The sequence below is a fragment of the Cupressus sempervirens genome, chromosome 4, assembly GCF_028749045.1.
Source record: "Cupressus sempervirens isolate cs-2001-9-10 chromosome 4, ASM2874904v1, whole genome shotgun sequence".
NCBI classification, from domain to species: Eukaryota; Viridiplantae; Streptophyta; class Pinopsida; order Cupressales; family Cupressaceae; genus Cupressus; species Cupressus sempervirens.
The window spans coordinates 877,828,171-877,847,070 of record NC_143121.1 but is presented as its reverse complement, the minus strand read 5'-3'; the positions used below and the strand labels follow the sequence as shown (position 1 = coordinate 877,847,070).

General features: G+C 33.2%; 1 pseudogene; it reads left to right on the top strand.

The window, feature by feature from the left end:
- LOC149564195 (glutamate--tRNA ligase, cytoplasmic pseudogene) overlaps nucleotides 1-15,223 on the top strand; it is a 67,660-nt pseudogene extending 52,437 nt beyond the window's left edge.
- Nucleotides 15,224-18,900: the final 3,677 nt, after the last annotated feature.

The window sequence follows — 18,900 nt, the reverse complement described above, 5'->3', positions numbered from 1 at the left end:
ACACTTGGTGAAGGTTTTAAAAATGGATTTTCAAGCTTTGGATTTAACCATGGAGGAATCTCTGTAGTTAAGCATGCTAAGGCTGGAGTAGTACTAGGATGGGTGACCTCCCGAGAAGTCTCAGTGCTTCACCCCTGTGAGAATCACCTAGATCCAATGAGTGCTAAGTGTTCCATTTATTCTAATGAGAGATGGATTCATGTTTAATCACTACTCATGAACAATGGGTGAATGAGTTTGACTAAAAATCACACAGTTAAATCCTGATAGCAATATCACAATTTGACTTGCTATGGAAATTATCTCCTACTTATCAATTGATGAGCTTAAGGGGCTTCCTAATGAATGTTTCATAAGGAAAAAAACTTGGTGAAGTTTTTGAAAATAGGGTCGCAAGATTTGTATTTAACCATGGAGGAAACTTTGTAGTTAAGCACGCTCAGGCTGGAGTAGTACTAGGACGGGTGACCTCCCAGGAAGTCCCTGTGCTTCACCCCTGTGAGCATCTCCTAGATCTAATGAGTGCTAAGTGTTTGATTTATTCTCATGAGATATGGATTCATGTTGAATCACTACTCATGAAACATGGGTCAATGAGTTTGACTCAAAATCACACAATTAAATCCTAATAGCAATATCACAATTTGACTTCTTGTGGAAATTATCTCCTACTTATCAATTGTTGAGCTTAAGGTACTTCCTAATGAATGGTTCATAAGGCACAACACTTGGTTAAGGTTTTTCAAATGGGGTTGCAAGATTTGGGTTTAACCATGGAGGAAACTCTGTAGTTAAGCGTGTTCAACCTAGAGTAGTACTGGGATGGGTGACCTTCCAAGAAGTCCCAGTGCTTCATCCCTGTGAGCATCACCTAAATCTAATGAGTGCTAAGTGTTCCATTTATTCTCATGAGATATGGATTCATGTTGAATTACTACTCATAAAACATGGGTCAATGATTTTGACTCAAAATCACACAGTTAAATCTCGATAGCAATATCACAATGTGACTTGCTATGGAAATTATCTCCTACTTATCAATTGATGAGCTTAAGGGGCTTCCTAATGAATGGTTCATAAGGCACAACACTTGGTGAAGGTTTGGCAAAATGAGTTTCAAGCTTTGGGTTTAACCATGGAGAAAACTCTATAGTTAAGTGCGCTCAGGCTAGAGTAGTATTGCAATGGGTGACCTCACAAGAAGTCCCAGTTCCTCACCCCTGTATGCATCACCTAGATCCAATGAGTGCTAAGTGTTCCAATTATTATAATGATAGATGGATTCATGTTTAATTACTACACATGACACATGGGTCAATGAGTTTGACTCAAAATCACACAATTAAATCCTGATAACAATATCACAATTTGACTTACTATGCAAATTATCTCCTACTTATCAATTGATGAGCTTAAGGGGCTTCCTAATGAATGGTTCATAAGGCACAACACTTGGTGAAGGTTTTGCAAATTGGGTTGCAAGCTTTGGTTTTAACCATGGAGGAAACTATGTACTTAAGCACACTCAGGCTAGAGTAGTACTGGGATGGGTGACCTCCCGGGAAGTCCTAGTGCTTCACCCCTGTGAGCATCACCTAGATCCAATGAGTGCTAAGTGTTCCATTTATTCTCATGAGATATGGATTAATGTTGAATCACTACTCACGAGACATGGGTCAATGGGTTTGACTCAAAATCACACAGTTAAATCCTAATAGCAGTATCACAATTTGACTTGCTGTGGAAATTATCTCCTACTTATCAATTGATGAGCTTAAGGGGCTTCCTAATGAATGGTTCATAAGGCACAAAACTTGGTTAAGGTTTTGAAAATGGGGTTGCAAGATTTGGGTTGAACCATGGAGGAAACTTTAGCGCGCTCAAGCTGGAGTAGTACTGGGATGGGTGACCTCACAGGAAGTCTTAGTGCTTCACCCCTATGAGCATCACCTAAATCCAATGAGTGCTAAGTGTTCCATTTATTCTCATGAGATATGGATTCATGTTGAATCACTACTCATGAAACATGGGTCAATGGGTTTGACTCAAAATCATACAATTAAAACCTGATAGCAATATCACAATTTGACTTGTTGTGGAAATTATCTCCTACTTATCAATTGATGAGCTTAAGGGGCTTCCTAATGAATGGTTCATAATGCACAACACTTGGTGAAGGTTTTTCAAATGGGGTTACAAGCTTTGGGTTTAACCATGAAGGAAACTCTATAGTTAAGCACGCTTAGGCTAGAGTAGTACTGGGATGGGTGACCTCCCGGGAAGTCCCACTACTTCACCCCTATGAGCATCACCTAATGAGTGCTAAGTGTTATATTTATTCTCATGATAGATGGATTCATGTTGAATCACTACTCATGAAACATGGGTCAATGAGTTTGACTCAAAATCACACAGTTAAATCCTGATAGCAATATCACAATTTGACTTGCTGTGGAAATTATCTCCTATTTATCAATTGATGAGCTGAAGGGGCTTCCTAATGAATGGTTCATAAGGCACAACACTTGCTGAAGGTTTTTTAAATGGGGTTGCAAGTTTTGGGTTTAACCATGGAGGAAACTCTGTAGTTAAGCGCGCTCAGGCTGGAGTAGTACTAGGATGGGTGACCTCCCATGAAGTCAAAATGCTTCACCCCTATGAGCATCGCCTAGATCCAATGAGTGCTAAGTGTACCATTTATTCTCATGAGAGATGGATTCATGTTGAATCACTACTCATGAAACATGGGTCAATGAGTTTGACTCAAAATCACATAGTTAAATCTTTATTGCAATATCACAATTTATTATGTGTTATGCTTGCATGTTTATTTACACTAACTTGTTGATTAGATAAGTTAAAGTTTGGATGAATGAATGGTTGAATGGGTTCACTACTTAGTGAAAAGTTTGAATAGGAAATTTGGACATTGAATAACTAATTCACCCCCTACCCCTCTCAGTTGTTCTAAAGCACTTGAAACAGTTACTGTGGAACAAGAGCAAGCAACACCTGAAGAAGAGCTCAAATAGATGCCAACAAATGAATTATTAGAGGAGGGATAGATACTCAGAGAACCTCAGCAAAAATTTTAGGATACAAAGACAAGTAATTTGGCTACAACCACTAGTACATTTGAGGTCATTTTTTGACCATTATTGTTTGAAATTTTGACCCAAACTTCAACCAAATTTGACCAACCCATTGGTCAAAAATTTTCTCGTTGAAATTTTGACCAACCTACTGGTTGGTCAAAAATTGCACAAAATTGGTGGCACAATTTCTACCAAGCATTGGTCAAAATTTTGACCAATGCTGGTAGAATACTGCATAGCATTGGTCAAAATTTTGACCAATGCTTGGTAGAAAATTGTCAAGCATTGGTCGAAATTTTGACCAATGCTTGGTCAAATTGTTTTTTGAGAAATCAAAAGTTATGAGATGATCCATCAAGAGGAAACAATTTAGACCTTAGAGTGACACAATTTTTAGATGATGATATGAAATGAAATGGGCATGCAAGTAGAAAGAAACTAGAAGGATATTGTGTATAGATGAAGGCATGAAATGGATGGTAGACAATAGTTTCACAGGAAGGGTCATTGCTGAAGTGGACCTCAATAAGTGTGAGCCTTAGGAAGCATTCAATTCCATCCTTTATTTTTCATGGTGTGTATAATCCCACACACCCATTTGATCTCGAATGATGATACTGAATGTCGAGTGTCTGTGCTGAGTGCTCCAAAACCATCCATTTCATGCCTTGATCTATACACAATGTCTTTCTAGTTTCTTTCTACTCCCATGCCCATTTCATTTCATATGATCATCTAAAACTTGTATCACTCTAAGCTCTCAATTGTTTCCTCTTGATTGATCATCTCATAACTTATGATTTTTTTAACATAGTCAGTTTTTTCTTGACATGTTACCTACTAATATAGTGATTAATGGTAAATAATATGATTTATCCCAATTCTAGTTTTAGTATTGGCTATGGTATTGTTATTATTCTAATCCATTTTGTTGAAGATTATATCTCTCAAAATAGTGGCATGTACTAGACAACCTATTCATCATGTATTTGAGAGACAATAGCCTTCACATAAATATAAGTTTCTTCTTATCATCTCTAGAGAAAAATAGAAGACAACTCAAGACTCAAAAAAATTGAGTGTAAGCTAGAACCATACCCAGTGTTCTCATCATGAACAAAATAAATCAAGTAACCATCATCCTCCTCTAGATCTAAGCCAAAATCCCTGGGTATAAATATTGCCTTAGAACCAAATCTTCCAAGTCCAAAGTCAAAAACCCCTAGCATATTGCCTCCAACTTCAATCTGGAACTTTCCCGCCTTAGGTTCTACTTGAAGATCAAACTTTACAAGTCCCTTGACCTTAGCTACTTAATCTAGTGTAGTACCATACACATAACATAGTTTTCTACATGCATTTTCAATCATAAAGTAGAATTAGATATTTCCCAATCAACCTTGTATCCAAGGCAATAAGATCAATCAAAAATGGAGACAAAATTAGAGATATGTAAGACTCCTAAGAGATATCTCAGCTAGTTTTCAGAGTGATTGACCAGCCTATATAGGATAATCATAAAATTGACAATAGTAATACAAACTTATCCACTACTAGTTGTAAAAGAGAAAAATGTAATTTTATTAAAATGTAAGAGAATAAAGAATAGTCTTGCATTTCTTAAGTGGTTGTATTTCCTCACCATTTCTTTAAATGTGCCAGAAACATGTTTTTTCTTTAGGACTTCAATGAAGTCATTTGCAAAAAGATAAGGAAGGGTGGGCATGCCTGCAATCACAACCAACATCATCATCACCTCTATGTATCATAGCTACATAAGTCATACTAATTTCTTCTAACACATGATCAGAAAAACACTAGAACTGTATTTTCCACAAATGATGGAGACTTCAAGTGGCAAACGTTAGAGATTTCCAGTAAAAAGCTATAGATATAGAGAGAAAATGATAAATGAATGAATGAATGAAGATGTTTAATGACATCCATGAGACTAATCAGTCTAATGGACCATGGATCAAAGCCTAAATGATTACACATATTAAGTTGACAAAAGATGTGACATAGAATGGCTTAAGACCAATTCCATTCTTTTATGACTAACATGTTGCAAATATCTAAAAATGCATATGGGAGAACACAATAGGGCATTGGGAGGAATATACATAGTTTTCCTTGTCTGAGATGGTTGAAAATGCATCATGCCAACAATCATTTTCACCACGATGGTGAAGGCTTGGTATTGGTGACCCAAGAGAAAGTTTGGCTTCTATGGCAAACCAGATTGTCCCAACTGCCTCCTTAGATGCTTCTAATGATTCAGTGTCTGTAATTCGATATTGCCCAACATATCTGGCCCTATTTCCTACAAAATTGAATATTTATGTTAAAGATTTCCAAGACTTTGTGGGTGATTTCCAGAGTTAGCTGTAGTTTTTCAAAAATGTTTTTAAAATCTCAAAGATGAATCACTTCTTTTTTCATCTTATATTATCCTATAAAATTCTGATCTCTAGCTAATAGCCATGGCTACATATATGCAAGGCAATTGTACTCACAACACTTGCAAAGCATATAAAAGATTCTAATACCATAAACATCTTCTTTTATTGATTAGGATGGAAAAGAAAATCCTATGATGCAATGCTCTTCTTGATGTACAATTTATTCATTCATCTAATATAAAACTCCATGTTCATATAAATATTGCAAAAATGATTAAAACCCACAACCATAACTAACCATCCAAGAGATGGACCCTTTGCACACCACCTTGCATGTTCACAGTTGTTTATAAGTATATATAAAGTAACAAAAATAATTGCAAGCTTCTATCTAACTATACAAAAATTAACAATTGTTACACAAAATCCTCTTTTTAGCTATTGCCTATTAGGAATTGGCCCAAAACATGGTTATCTTCCTTCTCACAAACCAATAAAAAAAATTTAACTGAGAAAAGAAAAAATTTATGAAATTAATTTATGGCATGGCTAGCTAAACTAAAATTAGGCTCAACATCAATAGAACTAGACCCTCCCAGCACTCATTCATTTGAAGCAATGTACTATATTGGACAAAATATCACAAACTAATAAAAAGGAGTAGGCCAAACTGACAAAATCATTGAAGATAGTGTGGAATGGCAATATTGTGTCAATAGTTCACTTTAATATTACTACTGAATAGATTTCTACTTAAACGATCTATAGAGAACGCAGATGAAAAAAACAAAAGTATAATGATTGATTGTATTCAAGATGGTATATTTAGGCTTGAGATTATTCAAAAAGATTTCAGCACACACAACCCTTCATGTCTCGAAAGTTACAACATGTGAGTTTGTAAATCACTCATTTATCAGCAAATTGGTAAAGATTAACGTAAGAGCCCACAAACAACCTATTTCAAATACACATGCCAAGGAATATTAATAATTTATTGTATGGGAAGATGTCTATCGGAATGAACAATCACTTGAAGTTCTTTCCTACAATTAAATATGAGTAAAAATGTAAAAAGGTAAATTAATATTTTATAAAATAAATCATACAAGTACACCATATACAGGAGACCATATATTTATGATTTTATCCAATATTGTTAGCAATGGACTAGAAATAACAAGTATACATCATTGGATGTGCTATAAATGCCAAATGCAAGTGGCACTATCATCCAGAAATAGATTACGTGTTTATGAAATCCAATGAAAAAATAATTCAATAAACTTGCTTGTATGTTGTTGAAAGCCAAATGTGTACAGTACCATCTTTAGAACCTATGATAATGATAGGAAGTTCAGGATGAAAGAAAACTATTGATACATTATGGGTATGTTTGTCAAGAGTCTAGATACAACTTTTTGTTTAGTAATCCCACACCTGATACAAGTACACCAAAGAAAATGAGCCATGGACTATTATTCAAAAAGATTGATACAAAAAGTAACAAATGTCAACCAGGAAGGAATTTGTAAAGAGCACCTTGGCTATATGATCATCTGAACCTGAAATTAGATATGGTCTATCACCCCCTGTAAAGTAATCAACATATTTTACACCCTTTTTATGGGCATCAAGGGTAAATTTTGGTAATTATAGTGAACCAAGACTCCAGTTCTGGATGATAAATCAAAGTGAGGTAAATTAGTTCAAATAAACATGATATCTAGTAAATAATTTTAATTTTGGCATACAAGAGGTACAAAGAAACTTGTCAAATCAAGCCCAATTTTTGAGTTTTTTAACTGGTAAGAAAACACTGATTCCCACCTTTATAGTGCAATCCAGTGAGGCACTCGTAAATGTATTTGTGTCCTTGGGATTAAAGGCAGCTTGCATCACATAATGTGAATGACCTTCAAATATTTGCGTGCATTTCCAACCTTTATCCTAGTCCCAAAGCTTGATTAGCATGTCATCTAATGATGACAAAACATAGGGTAGGGTTGGATGAACTATCACACACCTGATATAATTAGTGTGTGCTTCAAATACTTTTACCTTTTCCATGGTGTTATAATTGTAGACATGAATCATCATGTCATATGAACCAGCCCTAAACAACTATTTTCGAGCTATAAACTTGGCAGAGCGTACTGCTATAATAATTTCTTGTCCATTAACAATTTTTTGTGGAAGAAGATTGTGGAAAATTTTACATTAAATTAAGAATGCAAGCTAGCTCTTACTTGACATTTGTAGTCTTGAAATATTTGTATCATAATTTGACAATATGTTTTTGATCCATGGAAAAAAAATTTTAAGTTAAAATACAATATGTTTCACAAGCCAGTAATAGGTTGGCACGAGGAAATGTGGGAATTGTACATTGAATTGACACTGATTTATCTTCATGATTGCAATTTATAGCCAAATAAATATAAAATCATTTCATCCCAAAAGAATTACAGCAAGGGCTTAAGAAACTTGCTTTAGAAGTGCTTGGCACCATTTTGGCTCAAGCTAAAACACAAACTCCAAATCTAGATCCTTGAGAATTGTAGTCTCATCAATTTCAACTGTGTCTATTAATCAACCTTGAGATGATCCTTTTAGATTGAACTACCTATGTATGTGAAGCTCTAAATAGAACATATTTCCCATAACTATAAGTTGAACCTGTTACAAATTTCCAAATCCAATTTTTATGAATCTGTAAAAAGTTTTGCTTTATAGTCACTTTGGATTCATAATGGTAAAGGAGTTCACGACTTGATAGGCTGGCAACTAGCTCTAATTCCACTGTAATATCCTACATTTAATAGTGTTGGAACAATGTTTTTCATTAAATGTATAGCAAGGGCTAAATAGAAATCTTTGAAGATCTGGAAATTAAACTTACCATGGTCCACAGGCCTATAGTTTTAAGAAAGAATGTTTGAATCTCAAGATCCAAACTCCAAGCTCATGACAATTTTGCCTAGCAAAAACTTGATTAAGGCTCTTTAATGGTTATGTTGTGCATGCTTAGTAAAATACTCTAGTTACTGTAAAATAAGTTTGATTAGCCAAAAAAATGAACATGTGGAAATTAATGTAATCAAACAAAATGCTACATCTAAATTCAACACAAACCTAGGCTACATATAAGCAAGTAGTGAGCATTAAATTTCAATTAAATTGATAATCTACTCAACATATAGTACTGAGAATCCTTTGTGCAAGAGGTAATTGCTCAAAGGGAGTCCTGATATAATGCCCAAATTGTATTGTAGATTGTCAAGTAAATGACATGCCCAAAAGCTAGAGTTTGGAACATATTTTCCTTGCAACACCATTTTAATGTTGAAAAGCACAAGTAAAAATAGAGTATATAACCAGCTCAAAGATGAGAGGCAATCCCCGAAAATAATTGCCCCTAACTATTTTCTCTTCGTAGATGCTAATCATGAGTGGCAACTAACAATCCAGGTCCATGCTTCACTTATATGAATCATGTTAACAATGTTCCAATTTATCTAAATAATGTTTTGTAGACATGTGCACTAGCAAAATAGTTTGCAAATGTTTTTCTCTTGATATCCATAGAAAATTGTATTAGTTTTAAATATCAATCAATCACTCAGTCATTCAAGGTCTTATGAAAAGTTGTCTGCCACCAAAAATCCCATATTAATGCAAAAAAAGCATGACAACTAGTCAATTCTAGAAATCAATGACATCCAAATCAACATTATGCACACAAATCTCCCAAAATAAAGCAATAACATATCACTGGATGATAACTTTACTAATACATACTGAGGTTGATGTTTTCAATAGTTCATGGATAGCCATTGTTGCATAGCATGAAGTGGGAAAGGTGAAGCTTATTTGAAGAGCAGTATGCGATGAAGGTTCAGAGCCACCATCATGATTAACTTCCTTCACATTATTTTTCAATTTCTCTTCATTGTATCCTTCAACTACATTATTCTATGGGCTCTGCTCTCCTTCCAAAGCTGACAATTTTTCAAGTTTAGTTGATTTTTCATTTGATGTTTCCTACAACACATTATTTACATTATTACATTTATCTAGTTCATCAAGATCTGTTTGACCAACTGTTGTGTAGGTTCCTCATACTTGGTGATATTCTTACAAAACATTACCACTAATAGTAATAAGAGAGAAAATCATGTCAGAAAGAAAACATCTCATTTTATTTTAAAGGATAGTAAGACCTATATACAGAAGCTAACTTATAAAACTAGAAAACAAATAACCATCTAGCAAATGAAAGGATCAAAGCCAAACTTATATAGTAGTCATTTATAAGTACAACCATCAATTCAAAGTGATCCCCTCAATGAAAACATGAAATGAAAACAAAATCATAAAAATAATGAAGTCCTCTCATACCACAAATAATCAATTGCCTTCTGGATTAATCTTCTCTATCCTCCTACGAGGTTCATTATTGAAAATTCCTTGAAATGATGAGAAAGAACTTCAAAATAATAAATAAACCACAATCATGGATGGGCAGCATGGAACAAGACAATATTCACTTATGCTTCCCTGCTAAATTTTGTAACTCCATTGTTTCTAATCAGATCACAAGCATTGTTGCACTTCAGTCTTACAAAAGTCCTTCAGATATTCTAAATTCTAAGGACAATAAAAGAGAAATCCTCACATATGAAAATACATTGAGGAACTTACTTCACACTATGTGACCTGTCTTGCAAGTTAACTAAATCTTGCAAAAGAACCACATGATCACCAAAACTGTGTACCTTGTTTTTAGGCAAATCACACAAACCCTTGATCCATCAATTGAATGCTACTAAAGCACATTTTTTTGGCATGCCAAGAATACATGAATAGATATATGAGAAAAAATAAATTAAAAAACTAATGTCATTGCAACCCAAAAATATTTAAACCAATAAAGGATGACAAAATATTAGTACTTCTTTCAAAAACATATATCAAGATAGTCCAACTTCAAATAATACCAATTGTAGGGTGGACATGAAGACATCATTTGGATTCTAGAATACCAACTTTCCTCTATCAGCTAATGGCTTAACACAATCTAGACTTAAAAAATAGCCACAGCAATAGAAGAATTACAAAAACAATTGAAAGCATGACATTAAGATACAATCATGTTAACTCGTTCCACTACTTTGATGAAGATAGATATCATATGAGTTCATTCAGTTTTAAATGCATTAAAGTGAAGAATTATTCTTAAGTAGGAATTCAAATATGTAGGACCACCTTGTGTAGGAAATTTATACACCCTTTAAACCCTAATTAATTGTGTAAAACCCTAAATTTTCAAATATGGGATTTGTTGCAAAATTAAAAAAGAGGGATTCCTAAACAAAATTGGTCAAGTTCTGGTCAGCAAACTAACAATCATCAAAAACTGTATCACCAACCCTAGCCACTAAAGGAACACCCCTGATTTTGTTTCAAATATCATGGGAAAAAATAATGAAAACCTAAGCACAACTTTTAGCTATTTAAAAAACTGCAATTACTACAAAAATTGCCACACAAATTTGCAAATACTAGCACCACAACGTTTTTTAAAAACTCATTATTTTTTTGCCCTTAATGAGTTTCTAAAATTGCATACAAACTCTTTTGGTTCTTGAATCTTCACTAGTCTTCACATGCAATTCAAGAACACATCACAATCAACCATAATCCCTACAATGATTCACTTTCTCAGATCCTGAAGCTTAACTTAAGCTTTGATACTAGATTAAGAAAACAAAAAACAAAAAAATTACCAAGATATTCAATTAATAAACTAAAAAAAAAAACTTTCTTATATAGACTTACACTGAGTTAAAAAGTAAATAGAACATAAAGACTTATTTTAGACTAATCTAAACTCCAAAAGACTTTATTAAACTCTAAGTTTCACGTTAATTGATCATTAAAGAATATAATTATATTCTAATGGTGGTAAGCTAAGAACTCTAAGTTTGCACATTAATTGATCATTATACAATAAGGTTATACTTTAACAGAGGTAAGATAACAAAAGAAAAAACTGAAGATAAATTAGCTAAGAAACACAGCCTTCCCTATTAGGAAATATACCATCAACAAGAAGTGAATGTGACACCTAAAAATTAGAATGTTGGCTTGTTCTAGCAAACCACCACAATATATCATTCAAAGTCAATATCAGAGAAGAACTTAAGTTTAAACCAGCAATCCTAAGACAAAAGAAGGGACTTTGCATGAAAATATGAGTTCAATAAGTAGAAACATCTATGGGAGCAATGCCATGTTGGAAGTATAATTGTCACTATATTTGCAATAGGAATGTAGCTTCCCTAGCTGTATGATGTACATTTTGCAAAGCTCCTTGGAAAATGCTATGATATCTAACAACAATATGCAAAGGCATTGAAATTGGTAGCTACTGATCAAAATGATTGGCTTCCATAAACATTAAATATTTATGAGCTCAAGTATATCATAACAATACAAGATGACAGCTTCATTTTTTTTTAAATTCCTTAAAAAAGGTGCAATAAGATGAGCATTTCCAATTTCATTAAAAAATTTAAAAGTATATGTACTAAACTTGTAAACTCCAGTTCTCAAAACTATACTTAAGGTTTTTTTCTCCAAAAGACTTAAACATGTAGCTTTTAAATAGTTAACACACATGAAGCATTGGACATGCACATAATCAAGAAAATAGGTAAAAGGGAAAAAAAATCATTTTCAAAATATCAAATCGAGCAATGCATGGTCTCTTTGCTTCTCAATCAAGAAAATGTAACAAACCTTTCTAGCTAGATTATGATATGTTTCAGCAATATCATTTGCCAGGTATATTATTCTTGTCCTGCAACCAAAATTTTATTCTAACTCAAAAATAGAAAATCACAAAACAGATATAAACCAAGAACATCAACTTTTGTCTAGATTAACTTTTTCCATATGTAATTCACTCTCCATTAAGAGGCAATGCTTACCCAGGACCATTGCTAAAGTGGACTGATTAAGAATGGCCCTTGTAGTGGCCTACTCATTTTTCCTAAAGATATTGTAATCAATTGACTGATTAAGAATGGCCCCTATAGCACTCTACTCATTTTTCCTGAAGATACTATAATCAATTGACCAATCAAGAATGGCCTAGTAGTAGCCTTTTTTTTTTTTCTAAAGATACTGGGAGTATTGCAAAATCTTGAGAACCCAGACTTGGAAAAATTGAAGATTTTGTGGTGATTCCATACTATGTAAGAGTGTTGCATGGAGAACCAAGACATTTGGTGATTACAAATAATCTAAGCATGACATAATTTTCCTACTCATGTCACACATTTGTTGAAGACTCTACCATACAAGATAGAGTGACAAACTCAATTGAAGCAGAAAGTCTACTGTAAATATTTTGTAAGCAATATATATTGAAAGGACCTTACCAACATAAATTGCAACTTGCATCCATAAATATTCAAATTTAGCTTTTGTATTTTCCTTGGCACAAAATAGATTTTCAACCTTACGAGTTATAGATGTTTGAAGACATACTATACAACATAGAATGATAAATTAAAATGAGAACAACAAGTGTATTGTACACTATGTGTAAGAAATATTTATTGTGAGGATATTACACATAAATTTATTGGTGTAAATTGCAACTTGTACTTATACATATTTAATTTACTTTTACATCATCTATAATCAAAATAATTGAATGAAACAAAAGCACCAACCAAAACTCCCAACTTCACTCCATTGTTGAAGGATACATAGCACACAACATATCTAACTTGAGCAATATATACCACAAAACATATCTAACTATTGGCATCATCATTGTACTTTATAGGTGCATGTGCTGGTCATTACAAAATACCAATATTAAATATTTATTAAATTGAATTAGTAAATAATAGATAAGAAAGGCACAACTTCCTTATCCTCTGCGCACATATATAGAAGAAGTCATCAAATAGGAGGGGGCAAAGATGGGAAGGTATCTGAAAATCAAAGAAATATCAAAGTTTAGCTAGATGGTTCAACTCAATATTGTTAGAGTATCCAGTACACAGCCAAGTAGCTGATAAATATGTTGGTAGAAGAGGAATTGGTAAGACAAAGCTAGAAAGTCTAAAATAAAGTGAGCCTAATGGTATCAAAAGTGAAAGCAATGAGAAAGCTAAGGAGGAAGGTTCTTTTGACATTGATCTACCGGATGCAGAAATTGGAAAAGTTTGTACTCAGTTTCCTCCTGAGCCGAGTGGATATCTTCATATTGGACATGCAAAAGCTAGTTTTTTAAACCAATACTTTTCTCAGAGGTATAAAGGGTGCTTGATTATACACTTTGATGATACAAACCCTACTAAAGAAAGCAATGAGTTTGTAGAGAACATATTGAATGACCTTGATATGCTAGGAATTAAAGGAGAAGGACCTACATACACTTCAGATTATTTTTTGCAGTTAGTAGAAATGGCTAAGAAATTGATATCAAAAGGGAAGGCATATGTGGATGACACACCTCGAGAGTGGATGCAGAAAGAGAGAATGGACAGAATTGAGTCCATCAATAGGAATAACTCTGTGGAACAAAATATGTGTTTGTAGAAAGAAATTATTGCTACTACTGAGAGGGCGATGCAATTTTGTCTAAGAGGTAAGCTGGATATGTAAGATGTTAACAAAACATTATGGGATCCTATTTATTATAGATGTAATCTTGTCCCCTATCACCATGTTGGATCTAAATACAAGATATATCCAACATATGATTTTGTATGCCCATATGTGGATAGCATTGAAGGTGTGACACGTCCTCTCTTATCAAGTGAGTACCATGATAGTAATGAACAATATTACAGGGTCTTAGAAGACATGGGTTTGCAGAAAGTACATGTGTGGGATTTTAGCCATTTGAATTTTGTATATACTCTCCTAAGCAAGAAAAAACTACAGTGGTTTGTAGATAATGGAAAAGCGGAGGGTTGAGATGATCCTCGCTTCCCAATAGTGCAAGGAACATTATGGAGGGGATTGACAGTAGAGGCTATAAAGCAATTTATTTTGTCACAAGTAAGTTTAAATGTTGGACTTTTTCTTTGGAACACATTTTTTTCACTTAATTTTCTATAGTTTTCCATACAGATTCTTATAACCTATACAAATTAAAATTATAAATCTAAGTTTTCTTTGGCACTTTTGTTTCAGGGAGCATCAAAAAATCTAAATCTAATGGAGTGGGAAAAACTTTGGACAATGTATAAAAAAATCATTGACCTTGTCTGTCCTAGACACACTGCTCTTTTTGAAAATCATATTCTTTTATGCTTAACAAATGGGCCTGAAGAACCTTTTGTCAGAATTCTAGCTAGGCATAAAAAGTATGAAGGTGCTAGCAAGAAAGCAACTACTTACACAAAATACATTTTGTTGGAGAGTGTTGATGTTGCTCTTGTCTCAGAAGGTGAAGAGGTAATATTGATGGATTGGAGCAATGCCATGATAAAAAATGTTGAGAAAGACTCAAAGGGTGTTATTGTATGGCTTCATGGCATGCTCCATCTTGAAGGATCAGTCAAAACAACAAAGCTAAAGTTGACTTGGCTACCAGAGATTTCAGAGCTTGTCAACTTGTTACTTGTTGAAGTTGACCATTTGATTACTAAAAAGAAGGTATATTTTTCACTGACTCAAAGCCTAAATGGTCAATAATGGATGAATTTATGTATGTTTTTGTACATTGTGTTGGTATTTTACATTGATGTCCAAATATGACTCTTATTACAAACTGTTGATATAGCTTTTAGTAGTCTATTCAAACAAAAATGTCCAATTTGGCTCTATGTCACATACACACTAGTAGGGGAGCTCTCATAACTATCAATGTTCTGAATTATTTTGTATGGGAAGGTATCTACAGAACATATACCAGTGAACATTTGAGAATTTATACTTCAAGAAATTGTACAAGAGTGTATTCTAATAATATATGAAAGTTCTAAAATTCAAAATTAAAATGCCTACTTTGTGTGACTTCAAGACATATTCCCACCCTTTCATTCTCTATGAAATAATTTTTAGATTGTTGTTCAGTGGAGAATGAAGAAGTAACTTGGTTCAATTTAATAGCATATTTAATGTGGTCGGTTAGAGTTATGTTATCTTGTAAACAAAGCCGAATCCCCCTTTCTCCAAGCTTGTTACCATCATGAAAATTTCTAGTTGCAACCTTTATATTTTCCAAGTTGAACAAAATTCCATGCTCCTTACCAATAGCAGAGTACACCTTTGTACCAGGTTTCTTTTCTGATTGATGCATGGGAAAAATATTACACTTTTTGTATAGAGAAGATTTTATTTTACAAGAAAAAATGAAAGGACTTTTTTCCTTTTTGAGTGAGTAGCTCTTATATAATCTACTAGCCAGATTTTTCATTGACATTTGAAAGAATGATTTACCAAAAAATAATCACCTCAAAAGTACCTTTCCTTAATGCCATAGACTTGAATCTTCTTTTGAATGCAACTAGGCATAGCAATAACATCAACAAGAAGCTCCTAAGAATACCCAAAACTATACCAACTTTGTTTGAAAACTTTCCTACATAAAAGATCAATTCAAGTGTTCAGTCATTAAAAAAACCCTAAACAAAACCCTATTCTAGTCAATTAAAAATATCAAGACATAATTAAAACATCAATAGTTGGAATCAATACTTCATGATAAGTTCTCATTCTCATTAAATCTGAAGATGAATCATGAGTATGATTCGAAACTTCTATTGAATCTTAAAATATGATGTGAAATTTTGATGCTAAAAATGTACATACAAAATAATTCAAAAATATGTATATGTTACATTTCATAGATTGTAAGATGGGAAGGTATCTGCAAAACATATTTTTTATCACTGTTTTTCCATAGCTCTTTTATTAAGTTGCAACCAAACTCTAAATAAGTCTCTCCATTTGAATTGGCGTCTTGTTGTCCAAATGGGTTCTGCTTAGGTTGCCCAAGATATTCAAACATGGTTATGATCAAAGAAAAAATATTAAAAGAAAAGGCCTAGTTAGATACTCACAGTGGCGTTATCAATATTGTTCAGGTTGTCCTTAATTTGTGTGATCAATCCTCTAATCTCTAACATGCCCAACTTTCCAACTATTGGCTTGAGATTAAGCATTTGACAGACCAAATATGAAGCTCGTGTTCAGCATAACAATGTAGAGTGTGCATAATAATTAAATAGGGCACGACCTTTTACATTTTCAAAACAATATGAAGCCCATGTTGGTCAAAATTTCAACCAACACGGGCATGGATTTTTAAAAAAAACACATTCTTCCTTGCCTATTCTGACCAATTTGACCCCATTTTAATAGATGGTCAAAAATTTTGGTCTAAAAATGGGGTCAAATGTACTAGTGAACAAATACAAGGACTTCCAATGTAGATCTCACTTAGAAGGAGAAGACTCTGAAAAGGAGTGATAAGGGAAAAGGGTCAGTAGTGCAAACCTCCTCTTCAGCTAAATACATGTCTCCCATGGGCACTACACCAGCATGGCTAAAGAGGGAAGTTATGATTTGGCAAAAGAGGTAGTTAGACATGACTGTCGAGGATAGTATGGATTGTTAGAAATATTCAAGACTATGTTAGGTTATTGAGAAGGGAGGGGTGAATCAGCAACATCTAAAACTTTATCAATTTCAACACATTATAGCAATATTCCTATTATCATTTATTGATCTAATTGCATACATGAGAAACTAAAAACATAAAACATTCATAACACTTGAACACAATAATTTGGTGACCCGGAAACCTTCCAAATAGAAAGTAAAACTGGGGTGGGGATTAGGGTAAACTTTAAGAAAGCCGCCTCCAAAAAAAGATATAAAATATTGGCAAATCTTTCATTATTTTGAAAAAACAAAACTATTTCTATTGACGAATCTCTCAATTTTTTATTCTAAATATGATTAATATTGGTTATTATTTTTTAATCATAATTTTTTTTGTATAAAATATTGACGAATTTCAATAATAATAGGAAGTTAATTAATCACCATGGAATATTACAAATAAAAATTGATTTTTTTTTTACCTCATGGAATATTATGAGAATCATTACATATACTTTAAATCAATAATGAAAAATAAATATTGGTGATATATCCCTAAAGTAACTAATAATTATGATAATTATTGGTCAGTTCAATTTAATTTCTCCAATAATATATTATATTTAGGTAACTCAAATCTATTCATGTAACAAATATTGTGGCGAATATTTGAGTTTAAATTTTTTTTTAAAATAAATTATTAAGCGATTTTAAATATTCTAGAACTGAATTTTATAAAACTATGGCAATTTAGGTTGTATCAAATCTTAAATTATTAGCCAAATTATTGGCCAAAAAATTCTAAAATTAGCCAAATTACAAATATTAGCCACTAAATTATACCCTAGTGAGGATGAAACCCACAAAACTTCAATACTGCAACATAAAGTTGGCCTGTTAAGGCTTACATTGATCACTTCTGAAAATCTACCCTATTAGGAGCAATTAGGACTGCTAGGTCCACCTTCTTGAAGGATTTACAAACACACAATAAAGTATGCACTTGGTAAAGAGATTTTGAGAAAGACTATTAAGTCTACCTTGTTAAATGATATAGACTGATTCACCTATTATAATGAAATAGTAGATCTCTGACTTACAACTGAATTGCTGATAGAGATTCCTTGAAGTACTAAACACCTTTTGTGATGGATATGTCTCTACTACTCCTTTTCTAATATGGACTTCAATATATATACTTTATCTACTACTTGATCTCATTCACATTCTTGCACACTTATGTTCATGAATTACAATTTGTTACACACATTGGATATGATACAGTACATTACATATATACCAATCCAATTAACAAAATTACAAAGTCAGCCATTATTTAAGTTAACATCAATATTACAAATTTGGTCATTATACAAGTTAACATCAATATTATAAAGTCAGCCCATATGAAGACACTTAGGTTCTGAAGACTAACTTGGTGAAGTTCTAATACTTGGTACCCATTGTCATTACTTGGCATCATCATGCACTCAGTAGAAGTAGAAGCTTGGTCCATACTAATCACCTCAAAGTAGTCTCAAACTTGGTCTCCATTGGAGACTCGGTAGATATTGTGCCACTTGTTATAAATTGAATCACTCAGTAAACACTAATCATCATACAACTCGGTTACCACTAGCTTCGTATTCCATGAACTTCTAGCTTAGTAGAAACTACAAAGCTTGGTAACCACTAGAGTGCTTGGGTTGAACTACTAGACTTCACACTACCTGATTCTGCTTGGTTTGAATTCTTATACTTCA